Genomic DNA, 22,335 nt, shown 5'->3' on the forward strand with positions numbered 1-22,335 from the left:
GGAGTTTACTGGATGAAAAGAAGGCTGTAATCTTTTAGTGTTCAGTGTGCTTGTGATGTTATGAAAAGTATGTCCTGAAACAAATCCCTAAATCTGTCACTGTCACTATAGTCTGTGATTTGATGTTTCTAAATAGGCAAGTATAATTGAATGAAGGAAGCTGTGTACAGGTAGTGTTATACCACTGGTTTCCATCCATGACTAACTCAGATAGACAGAGAGTTGTTTCCCTTAAAACCTAAAGTAACCAGTTCCATACTGGTAGAATCCCCTTTAAAAGGGGACCCTTAACAATTTGTGTTTATGGCTGTGCGCTTGCAGGCTTCAGCGCCATGGAGTCCCTCACGGTGAAGGCCTACCTTCTTTCTGGGCAAGCAGGAGGTGGCCCGCGAGATTCGCCGCTTCAGCTTCTGCGACAAACCTGAGCAGGAGGCGGAGGCGGAGGGGCCGGCCTGGCGCCTTGTGAGCCGCTGCTGAGCAGGGTGGCCTCCCTGTCCCCCGCGCTGCGGCCCGGAGGCTTCCAAGTGCACTACCGCGATGAGGACGGGGACTTGGTTGCCTTTTGTGGTGAGGAGCTGACAATGGCTATGTCCTACCTGAAGGATGACATTTTCCGGATCTACATTAAAGAGAAGAAGGAGTGCCGCGGGACCATCGCCCACTGTGTGGTCAGGAGGAACCCCGCAGCACGATGCACCCCAGTGTGATCTGTGATGGTTGCAATGGTCCTGTGGTCGGAACTCGCTACAAGCGCAGCATATGACCAGACTATGAGCTGTGTGGTGTCTGCAGGGGAAGGGTTTGCACAAAGAGCACACAGCAAGCTGGTCTTCCCCAACCCCTTTGGGCATTTCTCTGAGGGCTTCTCATAGCTGCTGGCTCCGGAAGCTGAAACATGGGCATTTTGGGTGGCCTGGTTGGAGATGGGCCCACCAAGTAATTGGAGCCCACATCGTCCTCGAGCAGGGATACCCGTCCCAGCCCCAGCCCTACAGCTGAGTCAGCTTGTGCTCCATCAGAAGGTCCCAGTGTGAATTTCCTGAAGAATGTTGGGGAGAGTGTAGCTGCTGCCCTTAGCCCTCTGGGCTTTGAAGTTGATATTGATGTGGAGCATGGAGGGAAGAGAAGTCGCCTGACACCTGTCTCCCCACAAAGTTCCAGTGCAGAAGACAAGTGCAGCTCTCAGCCAAGTAGCTGCCGGAGGGTACTGGCACAGCACAGTCTCTGACTGAGCAAAGGAAGAGGATTGCTTTGGAATACAAAGGGCAGCCAGAGGAACAGATAGAGTCTGATAACTGTTCATGAGGAGATGAAGACTGGACACATTTGTCTTCAAAAGAAGTGGATCCATCTACAGGTGAACTCCAGTCTCTCCAGATGCCAGAATCCGAAGGCCCAAGCTCTCTGGACCCTTCCCAGGAAGTGCCCACAGGACTGAAGGAAGCTGCCCTGTACCCACATCTTCCACCAGAGGTTGACCACCCGCTGATTGAGTCGCTTTCCCAGATGCTGTCCATGGGCTTCTCTGATGAAGGTGGCTGGCTTACCAGGCTGCTACAGACCAAGAATTATGACATCAAGGCTTCTCTGGACACCAAAGCACCCTCCACCATGTGACAGCGCCTAAACCCCATTGTTTCCCCCTTTGTCTCATAGTTGCACTGAGTAGAGCAGCAAGGCCTTGGTAAGGGCCAGTTCCGCAGCCGACTTCAGAATTTGAGGGTTGGGTGCAATAGAACAAGTGACTTGAGTGTTCTGAGGATATATGTGTGCTGATATGTGAGAATGAAAACAGGTACCACAGATTACCCAGCTTCTGAGCTTCTCCTGCCTTCTCCCTGAGGCACACTTGCTCTCCCTGCTAGCATCATATCAGCAGTACAGAATGTTTTCTGCTTTCTCTGTTCAAAATAATTAATACACTGACATTTAGTTCTAATTTTCAACAAATGAAAATTGTTTTGTTGGAGTGTATGAAGATAGTCATCTGGGTTGAGGCTCAGTCGTCTAAGCTTTGGGTGCTCAAGATGTACTGTCTTGTTTCAAGACCACTCTAGTTATCTTGTGTCCAGGTGTCAACTGCTTTGAAAGAAAATCCCTCTGTAGTATCCTGTGACCTGATTTGTAAACACTCTGTAATTAAATGGCATAAGCACTTTAAAAAAAATTGTGTTTAATATCTTTTTCAAACGGTCATCATATTTGTATGTGGAGTTTCTATTGGCTTATTTATTTGTTTATCTAAATGACTGAAGTTATCTAATTTTTCTTTCCTAAACCATTTTTAATTAACTCAAAGCACAAAATATCATCAAAGGAAATACAACAAAAAAGCAAAAACAATTAATTTTAGAAATGGCCAGGAAAGATAGCTTAGACATCAAGGCACTTGCCTACAAAGTCAACTCCCCAGGACACACATAAGCCTGATGCACAAGGTGACACATACATCTAAAGTTCATTTGCAGTGGCTACAGGCCCTGACAGCCCATTCTTTCTATATATATGATTCTTTATGTCTCACATAAATAAATGAACCAATTATTAAAAAAAACAAAAAGAAAAAATTTAAAAATAACAGTTAAAAAAATAATTGACCCACCAATTAGTGAATAACATTTAATTGTTATTGCATTACAGATAGATCAAATTTCTCTTAATAACCAACCCTAGGGCTGGAGGGATGGCTTAGCAGTTAAGACGTTTTCCTGCTAAGCTAAAGGACCCAGGTTTAATTAATTTAATCCCCCAGGACCCATGTTACCTAGATGCACAAGGTGACACCTGCATCTGGAGTTTGCTTGCAGTGGCTGGAGGCTATGGTGTACCCATTCCCTCTCTCTTCCTCCCTCTCTCTCTCTCTCTTTCTCTCTCTCTCCCTCTTTCTTTCTTTATGTGAAATAAATAAATAAAAATACAATATTTAAAAAGCCCTAAATTAGTTGATATTCTTACGTACAAAATATTATAGCACTCATAAGCTGCTTTCTGCTTTTTTATTATTGTAGTCAGAATCTGGGATCTCCTTCCCTCCCTGAATTCATTATTTCATACAGGACACTGCTGTCTGGGGCCTGTGTTCCTAGAAGGTGGTATAATAAAGGATAATTGCCCTAGTGGTAGAGCCCTGCCTGATGCTGATTGAGGGTTCACTATAGTTTCCATAATACTGGAAACATATACATAGATCACCAAAGCTAAAGACACAAGAAGATATCCTTTATGGAGAGGTCCTCCTCAGGTGACTTCTAAATAACCAGCTAATTATGATCTAGTTAAAGACCAGTTTATTCTTTATGATTCTTTAATACCTGATAGCCAACACAATGTTTCCTTTGCATTGTAATATTTTCTCAATAGTTATTGTCTAATCAATTCTTGAGATGAAAGTTGCCACAAATATTAAATTAAGCACTTATCTGAAAGCGATGTCACATGAATATACCTAAATCAAATTTTACAATTATCATTAAAATGGCTGTTGACTACTATATTCCTGTTAATATGATAAATAAAGTATTAGACCTCATTGATTAACATTAACCTGCTTATATTACAAAGTTTTTAGAAAAATAGCTTAATCCTATTTTATTTGATATGAATAGAAAAGATAGGAAACTAAATTAATTTATCACAGGTTTTCAGAAATAAAAAGGAATACTGATTTTGTGTTTACAGGTTTCACTGCTCTATCTTAGTACAACCCCATTTTTCTTCACTCTTCCTTTCCCCCTGCTATCCTCCATTCAGTAAACAGATACACATAGTAAACAGACACACATAAGAGGAAAAGAAAGCCTCTCACAAAAATGTTACATATGGCAGAACTACCAACCATCAATTATACTGAAGAACAGACCATAACTGAATTACTGAATCATACTGAATCATGTTCAACTCTCTTGAAAACTATGGAAACTAATAATTCAGAGTAGGAAAACCAATTATTCAATCAGGAAGAACCATCATAATGTTTACTAACAAAGCCAAAGTGCCAAAATTGCATTTCTTCTTTAGTGTTACAAAAGCTATCTGCAAAGGCAAGTCATTTATAGCTCACTGTTAATATACACATGAGAGAAAGTTGAATAGATATGTGCCTTTTGGATCTGTGGAGAGGCAGCAGAAGAATAAAACCTTTGCCCTGTGGCTTCATTATGTAATTCACTAAACTTGAGCTGATTGAAATAGAATCTCTGTGCCTATTTTTTCAGTTACTGTATATTTCCTTGTCATGGAAATCATCATACTTCCTAGTGACTTTTAAATGTACTTTTTGGACTAGACTCATGGAATTGCACCTTAACGATTTTTTTTTTTCTAAAATGAGATACTGACTGCAGTATCCATATGCATACTCTCCAAGGATAGCTATGAAACACCGAATAGTTCTCTGAGAGTGCATATTCCTATTACAATGGCTGCAATCATGATAAGAAGTTTGTCTGTTGACAAGTAAGAGCTTGGTTGTGGTTATGTAAACACAAAGTCAGTTATGGGTGTATTTGTGTACTTCACACATTTTGTTTCAGTCATATAGCCCTAAACTGAATATTGAGGACCATCGTTATATTTAAGTAAGGATTTCTCAACAATTTTATATTCATTCCTCGCAAACAAGAAAAGCATTATAAAATATCTAATACAGATATTTTTCAATGAGGACATGTCAGGACATAGTATTGATTTCTGTGTATATACACCTGGCACATACATTTATCCCATTTAAGCCTAAGTCATGTTTTTATGCATACAAATCAGATTTGAAATATGCTGTTTTAATAGTGCTTGCTATCCCTTATGTAGTGTTATTCCAAAGCTTATTGAATGGATAACTTGAAGAATAGGTGGCTTCTCTTACTCTGATTGCACTGGTTTTTAGATAAAAATGGCAAATTTGAAGAACAATAGACAATATGGGCATTGTTGTAGATAGCTCCACAATGTTTGAATGAACATCCAAACAAACATGGCTTTATGAAAGGACAGGATTTATTTCAAGCTTACACATCCAGAGGAAGTTCTATCAATATTGGAAGAAGCTGGATCCTATTCATAAATGCAAGCAGAGAAAGAGACCCATCACCAGAGAGCAAACACCAAAAGCAGCAAATAAGAATTGGTAGCAAGCAGGACTCCTAGAGCTCAATCTGCTTTCTTACACTGTGGGATGGATTTCAGATCCACCCTCCAGTGACACCTTAGGGCTGGATGCCCCCATTGACACCTCCTCCAGCTAGGCATATGGAGATCCAAGTTACTTGCTTAATTTTAACACCTGAGTCAGGGAAGGACATACATTGAAACCACCACTGGCATATACTGAAATGTCATTTTGAAAATTATTAACATGTCATACCATATATTATTAACCTTGAACTCAATTGAAATAGAGGTGCATGCCTTTAATTTCCTGAAGTTGGATAGATTCTTGGTTAGATACAGTGGTAAAAGTCCAAACTTAGAAACAGAAAACAAATAGGGCTGTGAAACCCCATTGATATTCTATTCTATATATTCTAATGTCTATTTTGAATGATACCTATATGGAAACAATAATATATACTTACTACTATATTTTTTCTGACTAAGTGAGTCTCCACAAGTGAACAGAAACTTTCTAGAAGTTAAAGAAACAAGAAAAGAAAAAAGAAGATAGCTTTCTTTAGTACAAAGATGATACCTTTAAAAATTGTTTATATGGGCTGGAGAGATGTCTTAGCAGTTAAACGCTTGCCTGTGAAGCCTAAGGACCCCAGTTCGAGGCTCGGTTCCCCAGGTCCCACGTTAGCCAGATGCACAAGGGGGCGCACGCATCTGGAGTTCGTTTGCAGAGGCTGGAAGCCCTGGCGCGCCCATTCTCTCTCTCTCCCTCTATCTGTCTTTCTCTCTGTGTCTGTTGCTCTCAAATAAATAAATAAATAAATATTTTTTTAAAAAATTGTTTATATGTAATTAAAGTATACTTCAGCATTACCAGATATTCTCCCAAATAAAGAAAGGATTTAGTTTTAGATGAAACTTAGATTAAAAAGTAATATTCTTGTTTTCAAATATTGTGACCATTAGGACCAGATGAAACTTCCTAACAGACCATTTAATAAAATTCTGAGTCACTTATAACTGTCTTATTCTGAATATTAAGTATGTCACCTCTGTTACATGACCTTGTGTTACTGTACTAAAATTATTTAGATAATCAACATAATATATTTGGTTCACAGTTTTAGACTTCAGTCACTGAATGGTTAACCCCATTGTGGGCCTGATGGTGCTTCATATCAAGAAGTATGTGGTCAGGCAGGGTGCTCTCTCACTGAGGCAGCAAAACACAGAGAAATAGGAAGTGTCCAGTGTCCCACAATCCTCTGGGAGGGCATGTTCCTCAATGTTATGAACCCCACCTTTTAAAGTTTCCACTATCTGCCAATAGTGTCAAGCACTTAATGCATGGCCCTTGAGAAGCACTAGGTCCAAATGATAGCTTTACCTTCTAAGTTTGTTCTAAGTTCTATGGTTCTTTGGAAATAACTAAAAAGACAGTCCTTGAATTCCAAGTTTATGTTTTAATGAAATGACTGGTAATAGCTAATGGATTTTTTAAAGTTGCATATTTTGTCATAACCATAAGGTAATTGAGACATCAGAAATGGTGACATCATCTGGTCTAATTTTCCATATTTTCACTGAAAATGAGGATCACAGAGACAGGGACATACAAAGAATGTAGGAACTATCAGTTTTTATTTGTATGTTTAGAAAATCATTACAAAGAGAGCTGGGGAAATAGATGAGCAAATGAAAGTGTTCCTGTGTAAACATGAGGACATGAGTTTGGAATCTCAGAACCCACATAAAGCATGAGTCTGTAACCCCAGTGTGTGTTCCTATAGTAATAGGGATATAGAGACAGGAGAATCACCAGAAGCTTATGAACAAAGCCTGATGAACATAGTAATGATCAATGAGACAGCCTGTTTCAAATAAGGTATAAGGCAAGAACTGACATTTAAGGTTGTCCTCTGACCTTGGCACATGAACACACATGCACAGATTCACATATAACCACACAAAGGTTTAAATATCAACATTAAGAAAAAAATCAGGGCTGGAGAGATGGCTCAGCAGTTAATGTGTTTGCCTGAAAATCCAAAGGACCTTGGTTCAATTCCCCAGGACCCATGTAACCCAGATGCACAAGATGGCGCATGTGTCTGGACTTCATTTGCACTGGCTGTAGGCTCTGGTGTGCCCATTCTCCTGTCTCTCTCTCTCTCTCTTTCTCTCTTTGCTTCTTTCTCTCTTGCTCTCTCTAAATAAAAATAAAATATAAAAAATCAGATTCACAATACTTGGTTTGCTCTCAGATCAATACAGTGAAGCAATATTAATTTTCCCATTTATAAATAAGGAAAATGAAGCCCAGGGAAAGTTCAATAGCTATTCAACATTACACACCTTTCAGTGATGAAGCTAGATCAAAATCTCTTCAGAGACTTATTGTCTGAGCAATATAGAATTTCACAGAAAAATTAACAACCATTATTCTTTACATTAGCTTCTTGACTTACAAAATGTATTTTAAGTGACTTCTAATTTAGTATGTAATATGAACTCCATAAGGACAAAATTGTATCATGAAGAAACTTAGAAAGAATGTTTCAAACTTCAGGTCTACCACAAATACTGTGTTGTGGGCCACAGGTAAGGGCCCTTGGCCACTGAAAGTTAAAGTAGGTCTGAGCTTCCAGGCATGACTAAGAGCTCCAGGCCACAGGAGGTCACAGGTGGCCTAGACCCCAACAACTTTGGGTTCTGAGGACAGCAGGAGTTAGGCCACTCCGTTCCTCAGCCCAGGACACCAGGACGTCCTGATAAGACTTAGGTCCCACTTTCCCTAGAGCCTTGTGACCCCTTGTCACTTGCCTGGCATGTCCCTATACATTAATGAGGCATCAGCCAGCAGCCTTCACACAGCCAATCCCTCTGCCACCTATACCCTGACTCTTTACTGCTCATGGGTGACATCACTACATGCTAATTAAGCATCAGCAGGACATTTATACTAACCAATCCCCTTACGACCCATACCTCTTCCTGCTCTTTCACAAATCTTTATAACTCTATTCCCATGACAAATAAACAATCTGCTCTCCGACACTGCCTCCCTGGTATTTTTTCCTGTCACACTCATGGCCAATCAGGACCCTACTCCACAGTTACCTGGATGCCTTTAGGGAGCCAGTGTGCAATGGCCCCTGAGAACGAGGGACCCACTGTGTAAGTGTAGACAAATCACTTATACAGACTACCTCAGTTTCCTTATCTAAACACAGATTAAAACAGCACACATTTTATTAAGATGGGTATGAAAATATGTGCAAAAGCACATCACTTTCTTTCAATAATGTCTTAAAAACATGCAAACATGTTTGCCATTGTATACACTTGAACAATTTGATACTTAAGTTTTTCACAATTTCTAGTTAATGTATAATAAAAAAATAGGTCAGATCAGAAATAATATTAATTACTAAATTACAAAGCACATCCAGAAAGTATTTTTGAAGTATTTTTAGTAAGATTTTGCTGTGCACCATGTTTCTTACAGACTGTGAAAAATGAAGGCCATCTTTTACATCTTTTACAGCATGCTGCTGCACACATGTAATCTCAGGAAAGGTGCTGAGGCAAGAGAATCACGAGTTAAAAGTCAGCCTGGGTTACCTAACAATTCACTGTCTCAAAACAATAACAACAATGGAAGAAAAAATGTAAAGCATGTTTTATTAATAATAAATTGATATGCCAGTGTCATATTAATAATTATATGAATATTTTCACACACATATGCAAAATACATATAAGACATTCACATCTTCAGTAAAATGTTTATATCTTTTTTTTTTAATTTTTTATTTATTTATTTGAGAGCGACAGACACAGAGAGAAAGACAGATAGAGGGAGAGAGAGAGAATGGGCACGCCAGGGCTTCCAGCCTCTGCAAACGAACTCCAGACGCGTGTGCCCCCTTGTGCATCTGGCTAACGTGGGACCTGGGGAACTGAGCCTCGAACCGGGGTCCTTAGGCTTCACAGGCAAGCGCTTAACTGCTAAGCCATCTCTCTAGCCCTTATATCTTTTTTAAAGCTCACTAGTGCAAAAGTAATTCCTTTAAAATTATTGGAGCTAGAGAGTATTTAAAGATGCTTGCTTGCAGTGTCTCATAGCCTGGTTTTAATTTCATAGTACCCAAGTAAAGCCAGCTGCACAAAGTGACATATGTGTATGGAGTTTGGTTTGTATAGGAAGAAGGCCCTTCAATGCCCATATTCATTCTCATTCCATCTCTCTCTGTCTCAAATAAATAAATAAATATTAAAATTATTAAAAAGAATAGTTTCTAATTCTAATGGTGTGGAAGTACAGATTTGAGGTGCAAAAAATATAACCATAGTCAAAATTTCATGAACTCTTTCCAGAAAGGACAGTACTCAATTTCAGTTAAAATTTTAAACTAGGCCACATCCTGCATTCTTCTTGCCAAAAAAATGAATATTTCAAAATCTCAACCTATTCTCTACTTCCCCTATACACACAGGACTGTAGCCAGTTTAAAATGAATACTAAGACAATGAAGAAAGGGTATTTAAAAAAAATCATTTGAGTGTCAAGTAAATATGATATGCCAACTTGAAATCAATAGAGGTGATACACAAAACACAGTCAGCTATAATTTCACAGTGCATTTCTGATGAAAGCTATATTAGTAAATGTAGAAACCTGCAACAATTACATACCTGCTAAGGTCTGGGGCAAAATGACAGAGATATGTTTAAGGACCAATAAGAGAAGAGAAAAGGTCTCTCCTTCAACTTTCCATTCATAGGGTTGGCAGTATTAATATTTACCTAAAGAACTAATTACAATCATCTGCTCTTCAGCCTAGTTCTATGACCCCAGCTGCTGGAAAAATTGCCTCTAATAAGGACACTGCAACTGTGAACTTGATTCACAACTTTCTTTCTCTGTCTCTCTCTTTATTTTTTTCTTTCTTTCCTTCCTTCCTTCCCTCTTTTTCTTTCTTTCTCTTTCTTTCTTTCTTTTCTTTTTATTTTCTTTCTTTCTTTCTTAGTTCTTTCTCTCCCCTCCCTCCCTCCCTTCCTTTTTCACTCTCTGCCTTCCCCTCTCCCTCCCCTTTCTCTCTTTACCTGGCAGGCTCATCTCTCAGGCTGGTCTCCAATTCTCTATGTAACCAAAGATGACCTTAAACTTCTAATCCTCCAAGTGCTATGATTACAGGTATACATCATCATGCCCAGATTGTGTGATTCTGATTATCAAACTCAGGGCCTTATACATGCTAGAAAAGCACTTGATCAACTAGTTACATCTCATCAAAATATTTTTATTTCAAACTGACATTTTGCAGGAATACATGTTTGAAGATATTGACATATCAATGTATATATGCATTTTGCAATGACCAGATCAAACTAATTACATATCCATCACTTCAGCCATACAACATTTTGTTGTGTTCCTAGAACTCTAAAATTTCCTGTTTAAATGACTCGGATTCCCATTGAGCTAAGCCTCAGGCTGCTCCACCCACCTACCTGCCCATACACTGTCATGGGTAGACCACAGCGCAAAAGAAATACCATAAAAAATAAAATGCAAGAAAATCCAGATAGATCACCCAGTCCAACAATGATTACATCTAACCAAAACATAGAAGAGTTTTTAGGATCAGAACATCAAGTGGAAGCTATGAGCAAAGTAACCCTGACCAATCTACAGCTAGAAATTGCAGGAAAGCAACAAAAGACTGATAATCGTGTGGATGCTACCATCACTAAGCTAGGGCAATATGATAAGATATTGGAAGTAATTCAAAGAGAGCTAAGAGAGTTGTGGCAGAGTGAAAAAAAAAAAAAGAGGACCTTAAAAATCAGCTGGCAACACTAAATGAAAACATAAAGAAATGCAAGGATGAATTCCAAGAATCATCAAGAAAATCAGAAAATGAGGTGAAAAGGGAGCAGGACAGAGCGATGGAAGTGATACATAGGAAAGTAGTAGAAAATGCAAACTTAATTGAACAAGTCCAAAATTCTCTAGAGGTTCTCAAGAATAGAGTCAGCAAAGTAGAGGATAGAAACTCTAATCTGGAAGACAGGATGGAAGAAACAGTTCGAGAGTTCAAAAATTTCAAAAGGTCGTGTGAACAGAACATGTTGGAATTGTGGGATACACTGAAAGTCCTAATATCAGAATCATTGTAATACCAGAAGGAGAGAATTTCAGACCAAAGACATGGAGAACTTATTTAACAAAATAATTGAAGAAAACTTCCACAGTCTCTTGAAAGAAAGGCCCATTAAGATACAAGAAGCAAATAGAACTCCAAACAGATTGGACCAAAGGAGAAACTCCCCAAGACATATTATCATTAAGACTCTAAACATTGACACCAAAGAGAAAATCCTAAAAGCAGCTAGGGAAAAACAGCACACCACTTTCAAAGGTAACTCAGTCAGAATTACTTCAGACTTCTCAGTGGAAATCCTGAAATCTAGAAGGGCCTGGAATGAAACTCTCCAAACTCTAAGAACCTAAGGCTTCCAACCCAAACTACTCTACCCAGCAAAAGTATCCCTCATAATAGATGGTGAAAGGAAAACTTTCCATGACAAAACTCAGCTTTACAATTATATGAACACAAAACCAAACCTAAAGAAAGTATTCCAGGAAATTTTCACAGAGAAGAAACAAATAACCAAACACAAATGCCTACAAGAAGCAGATCACAACAACCAAACCCAGAGTAGACACAAAAAATTTCAAATTTCATGAATCCCAATGGTACCTGGAAACTGAACAGCACACTCTTAAACAATAAATGGATAGTGGAATAAATAAAAAATGAAATTGCAAAATTCCTGGAATTAAATGACTATGAGAACACATCATACCAAAACTTATGAGACACAATGAAGGCAGTCCTCAGGGGAAAATTCATAGCACTCAATGCCTTCATAAAAAAAGACGGAAAGATCCCAAATCAATAGCCTAACCATCCACCTAAAGGCACTGGAAAAACAAGAAAAATCCAACCCAAAGAGCTCAAGAAGGAAAGAAATAATTAAAATTAGAGAAGAAATTAATGAATTGGAAACCAAGGAAACAATCAAGGCAATTGACAAAACAAAGAGCTGCTTCTTTCAAAAACTAAACAAGATTGACAAACCTCTGGCCAATTTGATCAAGCAAAAACAGGAGTGGCTCCAAATTAACAAAATTCAAAATGAAGAAGGAGAGATCAAAACAGACATAAATGAAATTGGAGAATCATCAGGGTTTATTTCAGAAACCTCTCCTCCACCAAACTGGATAATGTGGAGGAGATGGATAAATTCCTGGATGCACATCATCTACCAAAGCTAAACTCAGAGCAGATTAATCACCTCAATGAACCCATCACACTCATGGAGATTGAAAAGGTAATTAAAAAAACCTCCCCCAAAAGAAGAGTCCAGGACCAGATGGCTTCTCAGCCAAATTTTATCAAACCTTCATCGAAGAACTCAAACCAATCTTCCTAAAACTGTGCCACACAATTGAAGAAAAGGGAAAGCAACCCAACTCTTTCTATGAAGCTAGTATCACCCTAATCCCCAAACCAGGCAGAGATGCCACAAGAAAAGAAAACTACCAGCCTATTACTCTAATGAACTTAGATGCAAAGATCCTGAACAAAATCCTTGCAAACTGAATCCAACAACACATCAAAAGCATTATCCACCTTGACCAAGTGGGATTTATCCCAGGAACACAAGGGTGGTTCAACATATGAAAATCTGTCAATGTAATACACCACATAAATAAGCTTAAACATAAAAACCACATGATCATTTCGATAGATCACTTCATGATCAAAACATTGGAGAGAATCAGCATGGCCGGTTCACATCTTAACATAATAAAGGAAATATACAAAGCTCCAAAGGCCCAAATAATACTTCATGGAAAGAGACCGGAAAAATTCCCATTAAGATCAGGAACAAGACAGGGATGTCCTCTCTCACCTCTGCTTTTCAATATAGTGCTGGAAGTCCTAGCTCAAGCAATAAGACAGGAGAAGGAAATAAAAGGGATACAATTTGGAGAGGAAGAAATTAAGGTAGCTCTATTTGTTGACGACATGATTGTATATGTAAGAGACCTGAAAGACTCCATCCCAAAACTCTTTAAGGTGATTAACTCCTATAGCAAAGTAGCAGGATACAAAATCAATGCACAAAAAACAGTAGCATTTCTGTATGCAAATGACAAAGATACAGAAAAAGAAAGAGGGACATAGTCCCATTTCAATAGCAACAAAACAAATAAAATACCTTGGAATAACATTAACCAAGGAAGTAAAAGATCTATACAATGAAAATATAAAAAAAAAACTCAAAAAAGAAATTGAGGAGGACTTGGCGTGATGGAAAACCCTCCCATGCTCCTTGGATAGGCAGAATTAACATTGTGAAGATGGCAGTCCTACCAAAGGCAATATATAGATTTAATGCAATTCCAATTAAAATCCCTACAGTGTTCTTCACAGAGATAAAAAAAAATGATCTCAAATTTCATATGGAAAAGCAGAAGGCCTAACATAACCAAACATATCCTCAGCAAAAGAAATACCTCTGGTGACATCACCATACCTGATCTGAAGCTATACTACAAAGCCATAGTAATAAAAACAGCATGGTACTGGCATAAAAACAGGAGTATAGACCAATGTAATACACTTGAGGACCCAGATTTTGGTTCAAGCAACTATAGCTACTTGATACTCGACAAAGGCCTGAACAATATAGGCTGGAAAAAAGATAGCATATTCAACAAATGGTGCTGGACAAACTGGATAACCACATGCAAGAAACTAAAACTTGATCCACACATTTCACCATGCACTACACTCAAATTTAAATGGATCAAAGACCTCAACATAAGACCAGAAACTCAAATACTACTGGAAGAAAATTAAGGAAGTAGTTTCCATGATATAGGGATAGAAAAAGACTTCCTGAACAAAACACCAGTGGCTCACGATCTTAAACAGTCATTCAACCAACAGGATCATATGAAGCTGAAAAGTTTCTTTACAGACAAGTATATAATAAGCAAGGCCAATAGGTTATCCACAGAATGGGAGAAAATATTTGTGGGCTATCTAACTGATAGAGGCCTAATCTCTAGAATCAACAAAGAACTCAAAAATCTAAACAATAAGAAGACAAACACCCCACTCACAAAATGGGGCAAAGAGATGAACAGGCAGTTCACAGAGGAAGATATACAAATGGCAAACACACACTTAAGAAAATGTTCATCATCCCTAATCATCAGAGAAATGCAAACTAAAACAACTATGAGATTCCACCTTACCCCAATAAGGATAGCCAACATCATAAAATCAAATGAAAATAAATGCTGGTGAGGATGTGGAGAAGTAGGAACATTAATCTACTGTTGGTGGGATTGTAGGATGGTACAACCACCTTGGAAAGCAATATAGAGACTCCTGATAAAACTGACTATAGAAATTCCAACAGACCCAGTTATTCCCTTACTGGGCATCTACCCTAAAACCTTCAAACCACAGGCCAGAGAGATTTGCTCAACCATGTTTGTAGTGGCTCAATTTGTAATAGCTAAGAGCTGGAACCAACCAAGATGTCCATCACTAGAGGAATGGATAACTAAGATGTGGTATATCTACACAATGGAATTCTATACAGCAGTAAGAAAAAAATGACACAAAGAAATTTGAGGAAAAATGGATGAACCTGGAACAGATCATTCTCAGTGAACTTACCCAATCACAGAAAAAAAAAAAAAATCAACACTTAGTCTCACTCATCTACAACACCTAACCCGAATCTACCCAAGATACTTTACATACCCAGCAAGCACCTCATGGATTAGACACTAGGATGGATGGTGAGGGAGGGGAGGGCATCGAAGGGGTGGTAAACACTAATCTAAACCCAAATGGCAATGGTACCATAAAATTCTACTTCCTAAAAGTCAGAACAAATGGCTGAACCTTCATTAGACCCTTAGAGTAAAAACCTGAACCGCAAGACACTAGAGAGGGTAGGATCAAGTCTAACCTAAATCTTCTACATCTTCCCTCCCTCCCTCTCTCCCCCTCCTCCCCCTCTCTTTTCTCTCTAGCTCTTGTATATTAGGTATTTTTTTCCTCATTTTCTTAGTGGGCACTGACCTGTAACCCCTAATATCAGTATGGGGCTATCATCCACAATGAGCTTTTGATCAGAGAAACCTACAAGATTTCCTAAAAGAATGACAGACTTCTGTCAGAGTACTTGATGACCCACCAAAGGTCAGTGGTAAGACCCTATTGCTGAAGACTCCATACGCAGCTGACATGTAAAATGGAATGGCATGGCTGGAAGCCAGGAGAGTCAGTCCCCAGACAGTCAACGTGTCTAGTGCCAGAAGGTGCTACATGGGCGACTGGGGGAAAATGATCAATATCTGTCTAAGCAACTCATGGTCTAACCTACTTAGCAACAAATAACATGGTGTGATGCCCACACAAGTGCAATAGTGGCACATGGCCATGATGGGAAACCAGCTGCTCTCCATTCAACTAACTGATCCCCTCAGTGGTGCGGGACCCATAGCTGGAGCTGGGACACAAGGCCGAACCATATCCAAACATAAGTTCACTGTCCAATATCAAGCTACCATCAATCATGGGGGACAAGAGGGCCTACACCTATTACACTCTCTATCAAAAAAGTATGTGTTATCTCAATTTTCTGAGTGCTAACTTACTCTCTGTTGGAGAATCTGCTTCTCTTTTTCAGATAGAGGCAGATCCTAAGGAGAGAGCTGCCCCATCATACCTCAAAAGGGGCCTGACTGAAACTAAGAAAAATTGGCCAAACAAGCAAGGGTGCTGTTTTCCTAATGAACTGGATACCAGCACAAAGGGGAATGAGACCAACACAGAGGAAAAATCAACTCCTATCAAATCAGAGAGCCAGAGCCTCAGAGGCCTCAACACCTCAGTACTGAAGCAGACCAAAAATGAACCCTACATGGCTCAGGGAAATTTTGTGGAAGAGGGGGCGGAAAGAATGTCAGAGTCACATGCTGTGTCATGATATGCAGTGACATTTATCATACCAATAACTGTGGGCTAACTCCACAATGCACGACCCATTTACATCAACAAGGAGGGGCCATTGGGAGGAGGTAGGTCATGGCTGAGCCTAAACAATGGTACCAAACTGCCTGTATTTGCTGAAAAGAAAACTAATAAATTAAGTTAAAAAAAATAGAAATAAATAAAAAAAATGTTCAAAGAAAAAAAGAAGACCCTGGTTTGAGGCCCAATTCAACAGGACCCACGGGGCACACACATGTCTGGAGTTCATTTGCAGTGGCTAGAAGCCCTGGCGTGTCCATTCTCTCTCTCTCTCAATCTCCCCATCTCCCCGCTCTTTTTCTCTCCCACTGTCACTCTCAAATAAATAAATAAAAATAAACAAAAAAATTTTAAAAAGGAAAGTAGTAAGTTAAATATTTGAGCTATAGAGATGGTTTATCAATTAAGGCACTTGGCCTTTAAACCCTAAGGATCAAAGTTTGATTTCCCAGAATACACATAATCCATATGCACAATGTGACACATATGTCTGGAATTAGTTTGCAGTGGCTAGAAGCCCTGGTGTGCCCATCGCTCTGTCCTTCACACACATAATAAATAAATATATAAATAAACTAAAAAAATATTTTAAAAGACATATTTGAAGTCAAAGTTTTAAAAAAGAAGTATTTGCATTAGATTTCTTTAAAAGTTTATATATTGGGAATAATAATTCCATAGGTCATAAATAATGCAGGAAATGTAAAAAAAAAAATACCACTATGTTCTACTGGTTTCATGAGTGAATGATAAAATAGATAACTAGAGAGAAATGTTTAGCCAAATAGGGTTTTGGATGTGATTGAGTGATGTGTGCATCACAGGCTTGTCAGAAAGTGCAGTTCTGTAATAATGGACCAGAGAGGTGAGCAGGTACCAAACAAGTGAGTACAACATTTGTGGCAAACTTTGAATTTTAGGATTCAGTCCAGGACAAAACTGAGCAATCACTACTTCCTTCAGATTCTCCATTTCTAATCTGTAGATTAAGTTATTCATTTAAGGATTGAAGATGACAGCAGCTAGTTTAAAAATCTGCTTCTCTTTTTAGATTGGCATGGGACCTGAGGAGATAAATGACTGGCACTTCACCCCTGCCCCAGCTGAAACTGCAGAGGAATTGGGTAAATGAGCAAGAAGAGTGCTACTTCCATGGTGAACTTGATTGTCAGCAAAAGGGTGAAGGAGATAGGCACAGAGAACACTCAACACCTACCAAACCAGACATCCTGAGACTCCTAAGAGCTCCTCACTGAAGTGGACTTAAAACCACACCCACCATGGCTCAGGGAATTTTGTAGAAGAGGGGGCAGAAAGTTTCTTAGAGCCACAAGTTGGGACATAATGCACAGAGCATTGCTTCTCTCTCATAGCTAACTGCTGCTCCCGCAATGCAGAACTCACAATCCCCATGGGATGACCTGCTTTCCCAACAAGGAGGGCCCCTTTGGAAAAGGGGAAGGATGTGGGAAAGGATGGTACCAACATGTGTTGTTTACATACTAAGTATGTTCATAACTAATAAAAAGTGAATTCTAAAGATGTGAATTATAAAATGACTAATCAATGCTGCTAGCATTATGCAAAATAAAACAAAGTATAGTAATCAAAATTTCATATGCATAAAATTGCAATGCATTCTACACACCTTTAGCCACATAGGTGAAAGTTGCATATCTCAACTATAAATGTAAAATGAACCCTCTGCAGAAATACGAATTAACGGTTTTTGACATGTGCCTTACTGAAATTTACAAATTGTTGCAGTTATCTGTTTTACAAAATAATATTCATCAGATATACTGAGAACAGAAATTAAGCATTACTTCTTAGCCATAAATTGAGAATTTATCAATGTTTTTAAATTATTTATTTATTTATTTAAGAACAATAGGGAGAGAGAGAGAGAGAGAGAGAGAGAGAGAGAGAATGAGAGTGGGCACACCAGGGCTGCCAGCCACTGCAGGTCCTGAAGAATCAAACCTGGGTTCTTTGGCTTTGCAGGCAAGCACTTTAATCACTAAGCAATCTCTCCAAGCCCATAAAATTGAGAATTTAACAGAAGCAGTAATGATTAAACAACATTCACAGAAATGGTCAGTAATCAAATTCATGTTTGTAGATTTAGCATTGAAATTTTCCTTCTCTGCTTTCCTTTTCTTAACATTGAAGTGGCTGCTGCTACTGCAGACATTCCATTTTTGACTCCTGAAATGTTATCAACCCAGTATCTGTTATAGAAACATGAGCTTGGGGCTAAGAATAAAGTGGATTATTTCAGTATGAATTTAATAAATTTTAGGAATAGGATTTCACAGTAAGTAATATCTTTAGATAAGTATATAAAAGGGTTATATGTCACAATAGGTCTTTCCCATAATGACTAGTACAGCATGGAGCAGTCGGAGTAGCCATCCTACCAGATGATGTCAGTTTTTACTCCTGAGCAAAGAGTTTGTAGCTTACAGAATTTATCATTCTTCTATATGTCCCAGGTCAACTTAATCATTGATCTTTAGCATTTCGTTTCTTTATGAAAACAAAAATTAATATTCATTTTTTAAATTTATTTTTATTTTTATTTATGTATTTGAAAGTGACAGAGAGAGAAAGAGGCAGAGAGAGAGAGAAAGAGACAATGGGCATGCCAGGGCCTCCAGCCACTGAAAACGAACTCCAGACACATGCGCTCCCTTGTGTATCTGGCTAACGTGGGTCCTGGGGAATTGAGCCTTGAACCAGGGTCCTTAGGCATCACAGGCAAGCACTTAACCACTAAGCCATTTCTCCAGCCCCAAAGGTTAATATTTCTAATAAAAGTCTACTGAAAGTGAAATAAATTTAAATGCTTGATATAAAGTAGACATATGCAGATATATAAAGTCTTTGCATTTGTGTAGGAGGTATTTGTGTATTTGTATGTGTCATAGGTTTTATGCATCCATGGGGAGGCCAGAGGAAAACCCCAGTGTAACTTTCCTGAATGTTGTCCATTTTTGTTTTGGGACAGGGTTTCATTGGCCTGGAACTCACCAAAGTAGGATAAACTAGCTGGCTACTAAGATCCCTAGACTTTATTTCTCTGTGTTCTAGCAGGATCCGCAGTGGCTGGCAGCCCTGGTATGCCCACTCTCATTGGCTCTCTCTCCCTTTCTTTCATCAGATAGTCATAAAAAGAATTCCCAGGCCTGTGTTTTATTTCAACTGTATATGAAATTAATGAAAACATAATTACCAATGCTACCTCAATGTCATTCCTAGATAGATAAATAATCCAGCTTCCCCTAGGGAATCACTTTGAGTCAAAGCTATTATCTTATAGTTCATTGTATTTTTACATAATCTCATTCACCAGAAATAAGTGATAGTTGTTATAATTTTTGAAATATTGAAACAAATAAGACTCTTCAGTATTTTGTTACTTAACAATTCTTATTGCCTTCTTTTTGACAGACTATTTTTCAAGATATGTCTCAAATATTCAGTTTTGACATGATAACTATTATATATATTTGTTTAAGCAATACAGATCATTCTCAGTCAACTAACTCAATCACGGAAAGATAATTGCCACATCTACAACACTTAACCTGAATCTACCCAAGATGCCAACATACCCAGCAAGCATCTCGAGACTAGACTACTTTCAAACTGAAAGAAAAAATCAATTTTCAGAAAAAAAAATTAAAGAAGAAAATGAAAGGAAAATAAGAGAATGTGTGTGCTTTTATGGCCCTGGAATGTAGGAACAAAATGGAAGAATGTGATGGCTCAAACTTTGAATCCTCCAGATGATCTCATAGCTCCTTCAGTCAAGTGACAACATGTTTATTTCTAGGTCCATCAACTGGCTTTGTTTCCATCATAAAACAATAAACCATTAAAAAGATAGTTGTGCCATGTGAACTTTATATCAAGTACATTTTCCCCTATTAATATTAAGCATGGCATTCCCCATTAAATATTTGGGGGGGGGGTTGCTGGAGAGATGGCTCAATAAGTAAGTCACTTGTCTCCAAAGCCTAGTAACCTGGGTTTGATTTCCCAGTACTTGCATAAAGCCAAATGCACAAAATGGTGCATGCATCTAGAGTTTGTTTTCAGCAACTAAAGGCCCTGGTACACCCATTAATTACCTCTCTCTCTCTCTCTCTCTTATCTCTCTGCTTGCAAATAAATAATTTTAAACTAATAATATTTTTCTAATATTTACCTTAATATTGATATAGCAAGAATTAAACTTTTTAAAAGGTTATTTAATTATCATTCTGAAAACTTGTGACATTAAAACTAAATTCATGCAAATATTTGAAATAATCCTAGCATTCTGGTAGCATGAAAAATAAATTATTTTTGGCTTTGAATAAAATTTCCACCTCTGTATACCTACAGATGCATTCCAGAGAATTTTTCTGTGGTTCATACTGGCTCAGGAGGGTATATTATGTTTATATCAATGCATAGTGGGATACCTCACTAGAACTACATATAAATCAGCTTTGATTTCTTTGCTGAGGACCATCTAACCTAATTTTAGATAGCCTGAATCCTCCTAGTGAGTTTGTAAAAAACATGCTTTCAATTTATTGTCCTGGAAAGCAGAAAATAATATACACAAAGTGTCCTTCACACAACTGCGTTTTTAAATATTTTGAAGGTGGAAAAGGTTATGTACATTCACACACAAACACACACCTCTGCCTTTCACCTTTTCTAAGAAAATGAAACTGAAATGCTACAGTCCTGGATATATGTCACTTATAAAATAATCAATGACATTTAAATTAGTTGGTTATATAATTCAGAAACTATTCAAAGTGTGGTGCACTTCCAGAAAGGTCCCACTGACCTCATAATCACCCAGCCAATCTTATAGTCCACACCTTCCAAGCACAATAGTTGTTAAGTAGATTTGTTTCAAATTTGTTCTTAACTTCTACATGATTCATCTCTTCTGTGATCATTGTGAAAGTGTATCAAACAAACATAAGAAGAAGCAATTCAGACTGGTCATTTCAACATGAAATTTCCTACATTTAGCATCATTACAGCATCAATATTTCTAGTTCAAGAAGCCATCAGTGAGCCAGGCTAAAATAAATTCTTCAATGAAGCTGACACACTCACCCAAGATTACATCATCAGAGTTAAATCCATGGCCTGCAACCTTAGCAGTTAAAGCACTTACCTGTGAAGCCTAAGCAACTAGGTTCAATTACCCAGTACCCATGTAAAGCCATATTCACATGGTGGTGCATGAATCTGGAGTTTATTTGCAGTACCTAGAGGCCCTGGTGCACCCATATTCATTCACTCTCTATCTAAAATGAATAAACTAAATATTTAAAAAGTATATAAGTGTAAGATTATTTACTATTCATGATCTCAACAGTGGCTGTGTGATATATGTAATAAAGTCAGACATATTGCACACAAATCCAGTAGGATTAATAAAGAAAAATATACATCAACATAAGATAGAACAATAGAAATATTCCTCTGTATACTATAAATTGTGGTGATACTTTGAGGGAACCAAAGGTAGTAAATGCTACAGCTAGCTCTTCTGCAAAAAATCTATTTGACATTATTATTGAATCATAACTGATGTGTAGGCTGATGATTTTAACAATATTGTTCACATGTATATCCTTATGTTGGTTCACCTATATATTATTCACCAACATATATTTATGATGGTTCACCTGTTTATTGTTCACCTATATATCCTTATGAATTACTTACACTAGTTTTGATCCAAATAAATGTTTATCAAATGAACTCAATGTGTTATTTACTATTTTTCACAATTGTTTTATTTTAATATGGCTGGTATTCATTAATAATAGCTATAATTTTGTTATCAGTGTTCTTCTTTTTACTAGTATCAGCCTTGCACAAGTAGGAAGTGTGAGAGAATAGGACAAAATGTAAGCACTCACCACTGTACCTTTCTATTTCTTACTGATAAAGACAAAGTTCTTATGCAACAATACGTGAAAAAGTCTCAGTAATAGAGATCTCTGAGCAAGGCTCATAACCAAAATTTCACAAAGCTGAAAGTCAAGAATACAAGCTAAAAGTCAGAATACAG

General features: G+C 38.0%; 1 pseudogene; it reads left to right on the top strand.

The window, feature by feature from the left end:
- Positions 1-332: 332 nt before the first annotated feature.
- Positions 333-1,627, top strand: LOC105944143 (annotated as a pseudogene).
- The last annotated feature ends 20,708 nt before the right edge of the window (positions 1,628-22,335 follow it).

This window comes from Jaculus jaculus, chromosome 10 (assembly GCF_020740685.1).
Source record: "Jaculus jaculus isolate mJacJac1 chromosome 10, mJacJac1.mat.Y.cur, whole genome shotgun sequence".
Taxonomy (NCBI): domain Eukaryota; kingdom Metazoa; phylum Chordata; class Mammalia; order Rodentia; family Dipodidae; genus Jaculus; species Jaculus jaculus.